Here is a 9,398-nt window from a genome sequence, read left to right as displayed (position 1 = left end):
TCAGGCATGCAGTGACAGCGACCCATGTCTGGACAAGAGAGAGGGGTGCTTTTCCAATTCTCCAGCCCTCTGAACCCCCTTGCTTGGAAGCCTAGCTGAGTGTCCCGCCTCCCTGGGGTGTGAGGACCAGATGGGCGCCCCTGCCCTGCCGCTCCCCATCCAGTGTGAATCTGTCTCTCAGCTTTCCAGGCCTGATGCTGTATCAGCAGCTTGGAACAAATCTCCTGGGAGTGGGTGGTGGTGGGAAGACATTCTTGTCTGTGTGAGTACACGAATGTGTGTGCATATGAGTAAATATATGTGTGAGTGTGAGGATGTGTGTGCACTGAAGTGTGTGAATATGTGCAAGTGTGTGGGCACGAATGTGTGGCTGTGTATGAGAGTGTTTTGTGAGAATGTGTTTGAGGATGAGGATGTGTGAGTTTGTGTGTGAGAGAGGGAATGTGTATGTTTGTGTGAGCAAAGCATGTGTGTTGTGTGAGTGTGTGAGTATATGTGAGTGTGCATAGATGAGTGTGTGAGCACGCTTTCACCAGCACGCTGAGGGAGGCCCAGAGCACAGGATAGAAGCTTTGCAGCAAACACTTTGTTCTTCCAGTTTATCCTCCCCCACCCCAGGACCAGCTGCGCTTTATTGACCGCAGGGATTTGTGGGACTCAGCCCTGAACCAGGAGGGATGGCCCAGGAGGGATGGCCCAGGAGGGATGGCCCGAGGCTGCACAGGTGAGCAGGAAGACAAGCGGTCAGAGCGCAGCCTCTGGGGACCCCTCTATCTGAGTGCAAAGCCCGTCTCCTGCAATTCTTAGCTGGGACAAATAATCCTTTCGGATTTCTGCAAACTTCAAGGTAAGAGCGTCTAAGCAGGGAAAACAAGGAGACCAGTTTCCACAAGGTGCATCTCCCAACAGCGCCTGTATTTGGCAGCTGCTCTGCTGGTGCCGGGGAAGGTGGGCGAGGGCTCCCAGCCAGGCTGTGCGGGTTTACTGCGGGTGATGTGCACACAGCAGCCACCAGGCCAGGGCCTTTGGGGGCCCCTGTCTCCCTCCTGTTCCCCTCTGGGATCCCCCACTCCATTTGACTTCTTGGGGCCTGGGAGACAGTCATGTTCAGAGTGAGCTGTGGGACTACGGGATGCCTGAAACCACCATAAATGCCAGCCTGGGAAGAGGCGCGGTGGGTTCCTGAGCTCTCTGTGTCCACCTGAACCCGAATTTCTGGGGTTGGGGTCTGGGAATCTGCCTTTGTAACAAGCTTCCCTGATTCACAGTTTAGAGCCACGTATCTCACCCACCCCCTGGACTTTCCTAATAGGGAGACCAAGGCCCACAGAGGAAAGGAGACTTACCCATAGTCCCAGGGCTGCAGAATGGCAAAGCCAGGTCTCCTGATGCCCCGCTCATCCTTTCCTGCTCATCGGGCCATGCTTTATGCAATGTGGAATTTTCCACAGGGACACAGATCCAATTTTCTGGTAGGAGCTCACAGAAACCAGCATCTCGGCCAGAAATTCAGGCCATCGCCACTTGACCGGAGGGGGGGTATTCTGTGGAGTAAGGGGTGTCTGCCATGCTCCTCCCCCATACCCAGCTGCTCTATGTGTAATTTTCCTGCCTAGCTAGCCAACAGGTGCCTGGCAGGGCCTGCTAACTGGCAGATGTCCTCACAAACCTGTCACGAGGAGGACTGCTGGAAGGACACTGGACACAGAGGGAGCGGGAGACGCTGCTTCCGAGCCGCTGAACCCAGATGGGCACTGACGGGTCAGCGGGGGAGGCATTTCTTTCCTGAAGGGGTCAGAGATGCCACGTAGACTCTGCAGCTCAGTGCTCTTTGAGTTTCTTTAGGGGCTTCCATGTCTTGCTTCTCTCCTGCCTGAGGCTTGGAGGCTCACATTGGAAGTCTAAGGGAGCCTGACCCAGAGGAAGTGTCTGTTGCCTACAGAAAGAGGAAACACTTTCTGGGTATTTCCTTCCCCAACAACAAGGATAATAATAACGTTGAAGTTAGTTATCGAGCCTTATTATGTGCCAGGCCCTGTGCTAACCCCCTTCTATGCCATCCAGATACAAGTCAAACCATTATTATCACTAGACAAATAATAGTAATTGCTAATATTATTGGGCACTTGCCCTGTGCCAGAAGCCAGGTACAGGGCCAAGTGCTGTCCACAGATGATTTCATTTCATGAATAGGTTCTACAGTATAATATTTGTTAGTGTTCCATTTTATGGATGGGAAATGAGCTCAGAGAGGTAAATTGTTCAAGGTCACATGATGACACCCAGGGATGTTGGTTCTGGAACCCAGGTTTCTCTATTCCGGATCATAAGCTCATAATCACAATGTTATTCTGTCCCTTAGAGTTATCTCTTACCTTTAAGACATCTCTCCCCAGCAGATGTGTGGTTATTTGATTTCCTCTGCTACGTATACGTTGTAGCTTTCTTTGCACCTAGGGTCTGGTTCTCGCCTCAGCTTGTACCGCCTGAAGCACCATAAATGCGAGCTCTAGGCTTTCTCTATTAGAGGCAGACATGCCAGCTCAAAAAGGCAAACCTGTCAGTGGCCTTTGTGGAAATAAATCATGCCAGTCATCATGTGACATTGCGGTGTCCCTCATCTGAGATCGGGTTCCATTCTGATCAACAACTTGGTGCCACAATGTGAAGGACTGTGGTCCAGAAACACTAGAAACATGGTTTTAGAGTAAATCATTTCAAGGAGAAAAGCAAACATCACAAACAAAAGATGGATGAGGAGGAACAAACTCTGAAAACTCAGGAGACAAAGACCCTGAGGTCCCAGTAGACCACCAGCTTGAACATTAGTCAGTCAGCTACTGTTTTAAATAACTACGTAGCACTGGAATATGGCAGTGGGCTTGTTAAGGTGAGCACCACAGATTAGTGTTGCATCTCAGGTGTAGAATGAGCTGAGAATATCTGGCACTCTGCCCCTTTTTCTGATGCCATAATCATTGTTTCAGCCCTTGTATCATTCTTATCTTGTGACCCCCTCCAAGAAACTAGGTGAGAAATTAATGTGAGGCTCTCTTCCCTTACTTTTGTTTAGCTCTCAAGAAAATATATCTGAGGCTGCTATTTTCTTACCCAACATCCACACCCTTATTTCCCTTAGCAACAGAAAGCCTATAGTGTTGGGTGTGTCAATGGGCTTTTTATAAGACCACATTTCTTAGCCTTTCAGAAAGAGACCTATAAGATGTAAGCAAAAGTTAGTGGGTGGGGTTCTTCGGAAAGCTCTTGGAATGAGGCTGACTCAGCAGGGAGGCATGCCATTTTGCCCTTGTCCCTTTTTGCCCCTACTGCCTGGAATGTGGATGTGATATCAGGAGCTATAGTAACTATTTTGGGATCATGAGGTGACCTCAAGCATGGAACCCTCATGTTAATGATGGCAGAAGGTGGGATAGAGGAATCTGGTCACTGATGGTTATGGAGCTGCTATATTAACCCTGGACTGGCTGCCTCTAGACTTCTTTTAACATGAGACAAAAAGTTAACCTTTATTTTATTCTAGCCACTATTATTTCAGTTTTCTGTTACTTGTAGGTGAAATTCTTCACTGATACCAAAGGTTTTGAGCACAGCTTTTTCCACCTGTATTCGTGAATAAAGAGGAATTTGATGTAGTAGGGTGTCTCTGAGGTGGCCATACCAGGAGGCAGATCTGCTGTTTGCAGGCCTGAGACCAGGTGTTGGCCTGGTCCGATTTGCAGGAGTGGATACACATGAGGAGAATGAAAGCTTTTGGTGGAGAACTGCCCATGGAGAGGAAGGGAGGCAAGAATGGTGGAATGGAGAGAGAGGGTTTGGGGCTAGAGACCTGCAGAGCTGTTTCTGTGAAAGGTGGGATCAGGCAGTGTCCCTTCCAGGCCTGGGTGACAAAGGACAGCATAGCTATGGGGTAGGCACGGAACCTTGCATTTCTGCCCCAATCCCAGCCTGACCCCGATTGTCTAGGACCAGCAGCCTGGGGACACCCGGGGCAGCCCTGATGGCCCAGGATGACGTGGGGGGAGGGGAGTGAAGGGTGGGAGTGGGGGCCTGTTTCCCTAGAGGGCGGGTCAGTAGAACATGGAGGGAACAGGGAACATGGACAGGGCGAGGCCAGGGAAGACAGGTGTAGGCTTGTCCGAACGCATGTGAAACATCCCAGAGGGTGCTGAGGTGGGCCGTGGCCCTCGGAAGTGCAGCTCGGTGCTGGGAAGCTGGGCAGTTTAGACGTGGATGTGGGCAAGACCTCATCGGTAGCGCCAGGCAGCTGAGCAGGTGATACAGGGAGTGAGAGTCTGATGAACTTAACTAACGTCATCAATGCTGCCTGGCTTCCCGTGCTGTAGCTTTTTTATTACCTGGTGCGAGTTCCCCTTTCGCAAAGCTGGTTTCAGCTACTTCTCCATAAACATCCTGGAAGTTCACAACCCTCTTTGTTGTCTTGGAGCTCACACCAAATTTTCTGTCTGTTCAGTATTTGCTTTTTGAATCAGCAATTCAGCCAAATGGATATAAAGGCACACACAACTTTTTTTTTAAAAAAACAAAAACCAAAAACTTTTAACTCCATCTAAGCAGCTCTGTCTAGCCTACCATTTGCCAAAGGACTCTGTTCCCAGAAACATCCCTTTGCCAATCGATACTCATGATAAAGATGCAAAACACGCAGGCAAGATCTGAAGTGCAACAGCCAACATCTCTGCAGTTTATAAAGCATAGTCTCTCCTGTGTGTTTGGTGGAGAGATACTTTAACCTTCATTTTACAGGCAGAGAATCTCAGGTGGGGTCTTGCTTATATTGATGTGGCCGGTAATTGGTGGAGCATCTAAGGGCTTATAAAAGATGTTGTTTCACCACCCTCCAAACGATTAGCACCAAGAAGAGGGGTTCATTATTAGCCAAAATATTTGTTTAAGTGGAATAAAAGTGCTAGCTGATATGTGAGCATCTGCTCTGAGCCTGGCCCAGTTCCAAGTGCCTTCAACTTGTGGTTTCATTTCACATGTGCAGCTTCTCAGCATCTGTCCCTCCCACTTATACCTTCTCCAAAACTCCTGGTTTTCTTGCAGGTGTCCACTCTGTCCCTCTATGACCCAAGCATGTTCTGGGTCACACTTTGGCCAAAGTCACTGGAATACGTGGACTGCACTCTCCCTTGTTTCCACCAGCTATGGACAGCCTCAAACTCACCTGCCTGTCACTCAGGACAGTGTCATGTCAATCAACTAAAAGTGCCCTCTGGGCAAATGTGTGTAGCTGGTAGAGGGAGTGGTTTCAGCGATGGCTGGGCTTCCAGGGACTTCTGGCCCGGCTGTGGGATAGACATAGGCACTGGATGGCAGACAGGCGCAGAGCTCTGGCAGAGGGGACACAGATTTAGCTGACCTGCTCAGAGGGGGCTGTATTCCTTCCACAAGCCTCACCTGTCCTCAGGTGCCATGAGAAGGTCTGGAGCAGGTGTTGGGATTTCCGAGGGGACAGAGGTTCTTCATTTACCAGCTTCAGTGGGTGCTGCCAGAGGGCCTTCCAGTATCCGGCAGGGGCAGGGCAAGGATGCGACTGTGAACTTGGCTGGGAAACGGGGCCACATCTGTGGGTGGCCAGCGAGCCTGGGGCTCTGTGCCTCACTGGCCTGGCTGGAGATAACGCAGTGTCAAGGAGCGATACCAGGAGCAGGCAGAGGCTCAGCCACTTCACAGCCCAGGTGTGCATTCTGGCTCAGAGGCCTCAGAAATTCCATGCCACGGAGAGCCACAGCATGGAACAAACAGGCTGCTCCCAACAGGAGGTGGGACCTCAGTGTCCTCAGCTGGAAAGGTGGTAGGGAACTGCCCTTAAATGAGCATTTTTCTAAAATAAGTTTCTTGGAGCGGAAGGTGTTTGTAAGCTATAATAGATGCTCTGTAAATATTTTGTAATCAGCTGTCGGCTTTGTCACCTCTTGGAAAGTCTTATAGTCCATTAGTATATTAAAGGCTCTGAGAAGTCCTGCATCATGATGCCTGATGCTCAGGAACTCTGTGAAGTACCAGGGTTCCCTGGAATGGGGTTTGGGAAACTACACCAGATGTGGCCCACTCTGAAGTTTGTCACGGGATTTATCCATTGGAGAGCCAATTCATTAATTTGCAGGGACACCAGCTCTGCCCACCTAATCGGGGATAGAAGCAATTTGCCCCAGGCGGGCCCTCCTGGTGGAGACTTGAGAGCAGAAGCCAGCAATGGCTTGGAGGTTGACTGCAGGAGCCCAAGGAGAGAAGGGGTGGATGTTCTTGGTAAAGTCCCTTTCTCCCAGGTAGGTAGAAACTAAGACTCTTCATGGCAGGATTTTCCTATATCTCTTTTTTCATGTGACACCATTCAGGAACTTCATGGTAACCTGCTGGCAAAAAGCAGTAAGAGCACCTACGGTGAGCAGCACCTTCTTTAAGCCTGTGGTGGGTCTCACGGGAGCCCCATTTACAGATGAGAAAACTGAGGACAAGGAGATTTGGTCTTGCAGCGTGAGTTAGGGCTGGGGCTCAAGCCAGGTCTGTTGGAGCCCAGGGCCCGTATGCACAACCATCCTGTGCTCCCCCAGCAAACCCAGGAGAACAGCTTTCCTTTTAAAGCAGTTGCCACAGTCCTACTTCTTAGATTTCTTTTCAGGAGAGAGACTGTTGTCCCAGAACTTTGCTTCTGTGTGGTTCTTGCAGGTCATTGGATGATAGGGAGGGGACAGAGGGTCCCAAATCTCGGGCATATCTTGGAAACTCCATCCTTGATCTGGTTCCTGATTTCCTTTCGGGGCCATTTCCCAAGCTGGCTTCTGTAGTGCTGGTGAGGGGACAAAGACATCAGCTGAGAAGGCAGGGAAGTAGGTGGTACCAGGGAGCATGAAGAGGCAACCACCTGACTTCATGCATGGCCTGGAAGGGAGTCTTCTGGGTATAAATACCCGGGAGGCTGGAGAACCAGGCTCAGAAATGGGCAGAAATGAGGGCATGGCCCCCAGGACCCCAAATCATGCACAGGACCCATCTGTCACTGCCACCACTGAACATTAGGTCCCAGGTATGGCTCTGCTGCAGCCTCTGGCTCTGTGACCCAGATGCCACTCTGATCCTCCACCCCTACTGTCCCTGAAGTTGGACACAGTGGCTATAATTGGCTCTCCACTGTCCCTGACTCTTGGTTCAGTCTGGGGTATGTGCACTGGTCAAGGCTGGGCCAGGTGTCCTCTCTTGTGTGGCAAGAAAGGCTGGGAAAGTGAGGGGCTGCCGCTTCTTTGCTTCTAGAGAAGGAGGAGGTCTCTGCCTCTTACCAAACCTTTATGGTAAGTGATGCCACAAAGATTGGAGGGGGCTGGCCAAAGTGACCAAACTGTCGTTTCGCTGCTCCCAGCGTGACTCAGCAGGAATGCCTCTTGGTGTGAACTCCAGATGTACCTCTCGAGCAGGGAGAAATCCAGGAAGCTGCATTCCCTTGCGGCCTTACAATGGAGCCTCAGACATCCTCTTGGATACAGCGTCACCTTGACACTGATGCTGCCTCAGTCTGTATCTCCAGCCCAGTCCTATAAATGGACCGCAATCTGGGTGTCCACCTTCCTACTGGCCATCTTCTCTGGGATGTCCCACAGGCGTCTCTGCCTCATCTTACCTAAAGCAGAATCAGCACCTCCACCAGCCCCTCATCTCTGTCTTCATGAATGACACCGACCTCCCCTGAGTTGTCCAGGCAGAAAGGCAAGAGTCATTCCCACCCCCTTTAAAAAGTTGCCAAGATGTGGCTACAGCTTTAACTGTGTGTGTGTTTAGGGCAAGAAGAAGAGGGAAGGGTCAACAACAGAAGAAGCAGTACCAAGGCTGAGATTCAGCAAGCACCTTCTGGATGGCCCATCTGGTTGTTACGCTATTGAAATACCTCTGACCAGTTGGTAAAGAACTGCTGCTCCCATGCTCCTTTTCTTCTCCTGTCCTCCCCTGGGACCACCCACCCATTTCCCTACTATCCAGCAATGGTAGGGTTAATGCTGGGCACAGCCGGGACCAGTGATTGATCCACGGCTGGACCCTATATATTACCCCTGGATGGCTCTTGGACAAAGAAAGCAAAGGTTTTCTCAGAAATCCCTTGTGGACCTGTACGTATCATGGTCCATTCACTTGGGCCACGTGGCCACCTTAGCTGCAAGGGAATCTGTGAAGGCCAACGTTTAGCTTTGCAGGCTCTCTAGTAGAGGAAGTTGGGAAAAGGAGGTTTGAGCAAGCCAACTACACTATCTGTCTCCTTTCCTTGACAGACTGATCTCTTGTCACTCACCCACTCATTCCTTACTCTTTCTCACTCCTCTCCACCTTCTGACCAGTGGAGACCACACAGGAGGCACCAGATGGGGATCAGAGTTTTATTAAAATAATTCCCAAGAACAGGACCTCCTGGTAAATCTCATTAGGAGATCCCACCTCAAGGCCAGAAAGAAGCTTTGTAGTTGCTTCTGCTCTTTTGTGGAGCTTTCTGTGACTCATCGTGGTGGTTCAGCTTTTGTCTTCGTAAGTATTATTTTTCAAATGAGATATAATTCGCACGCCATAAAATTCATCCTCTTAACATATACAAGTAAGTAGTTTTACTTAGCAGAATGTTTTCAAGGTTTTTCTAGGTTGTAGCATGTATCAGCACTTCATTCCTCTTTATGGCTGAATAGTATTTCATTGTATGGATGTACCGCCGTTTGTTTTATCTACTCATTAGTTGATGGACATTTTGGGTTGTTTCCACTGTTTGACTATTATGAATAATGCCGCTATGAACATTCTTGTACAAGTTTTTGTGTGTCTTATGTTCTCTTGGGATATACCTATGAGTGGAATTGCTGGGTCATATGGTAATTCTATACATAATTTTTTATAGAACTGTCAAACCGTTTTCTACAGCGGCAGAGCTTTTCCATCCCCACCAGCAATATTATGAGGTTTCCACTTTCTCCACATCCTTGCCAATACTTGCTATTGCCTGTTTTTTGTTTTCTGAACTATAGCCACAGTAGTGGGCGTGAAGTGCCATCTTACGATGGTCTTGATTAGCATTTCCTTGATGCTTGAGCATCTTTTCATGTGCTTGTTGGCCATTTGCAGAGCCAAGGTGTTTGGCAGAGAATGGAGTTGTCAGTAATTGAGAGGGGGAAGGTGGTGGGAGAGGAACTCAGTTTGACCTGTCAAGTGTGATGTACTGGTTTGACTGCCCACTGGCAGTTGGCTGTGAGTCAGGGGTGCAGAGGGAGGCTTGGGCTGAAGTGTAAACTTAGATGTCATCGGCATCTGGTGACATTTAAACCCACGAGGTGTAAGGAGTGCCGGGCACACCCCCAGCAGAGGCTGGGCCTGAGGAGGGAGGG

At 49.8% G+C, this 9,398-nt stretch overlaps 1 long non-coding RNA gene across 1 annotated transcript in view; it reads left to right on the top strand.

The window, feature by feature from the left end:
• The first annotated feature begins 559 nt into the window (after positions 1-559).
• The window catches only part of LOC117031208 (uncharacterized), a 49,398-nt gene continuing 40,559 nt past the window's right edge, over positions 560-9,398 (top strand). Inside the window, exon 1 of the long non-coding RNA XR_004424480.1 lies at positions 560-847. This is a non-coding gene — a long non-coding RNA (uncharacterized LOC117031208). The remainder of the gene's footprint in view (positions 848-9,398) is intronic.

This window comes from Rhinolophus ferrumequinum, chromosome 11 (genome assembly GCF_004115265.2).
Source record: "Rhinolophus ferrumequinum isolate MPI-CBG mRhiFer1 chromosome 11, mRhiFer1_v1.p, whole genome shotgun sequence".
Classification (NCBI taxonomy): domain Eukaryota; kingdom Metazoa; phylum Chordata; class Mammalia; order Chiroptera; family Rhinolophidae; genus Rhinolophus; species Rhinolophus ferrumequinum.
This window is presented reverse-complemented; position numbering and strand designations above follow the sequence as displayed.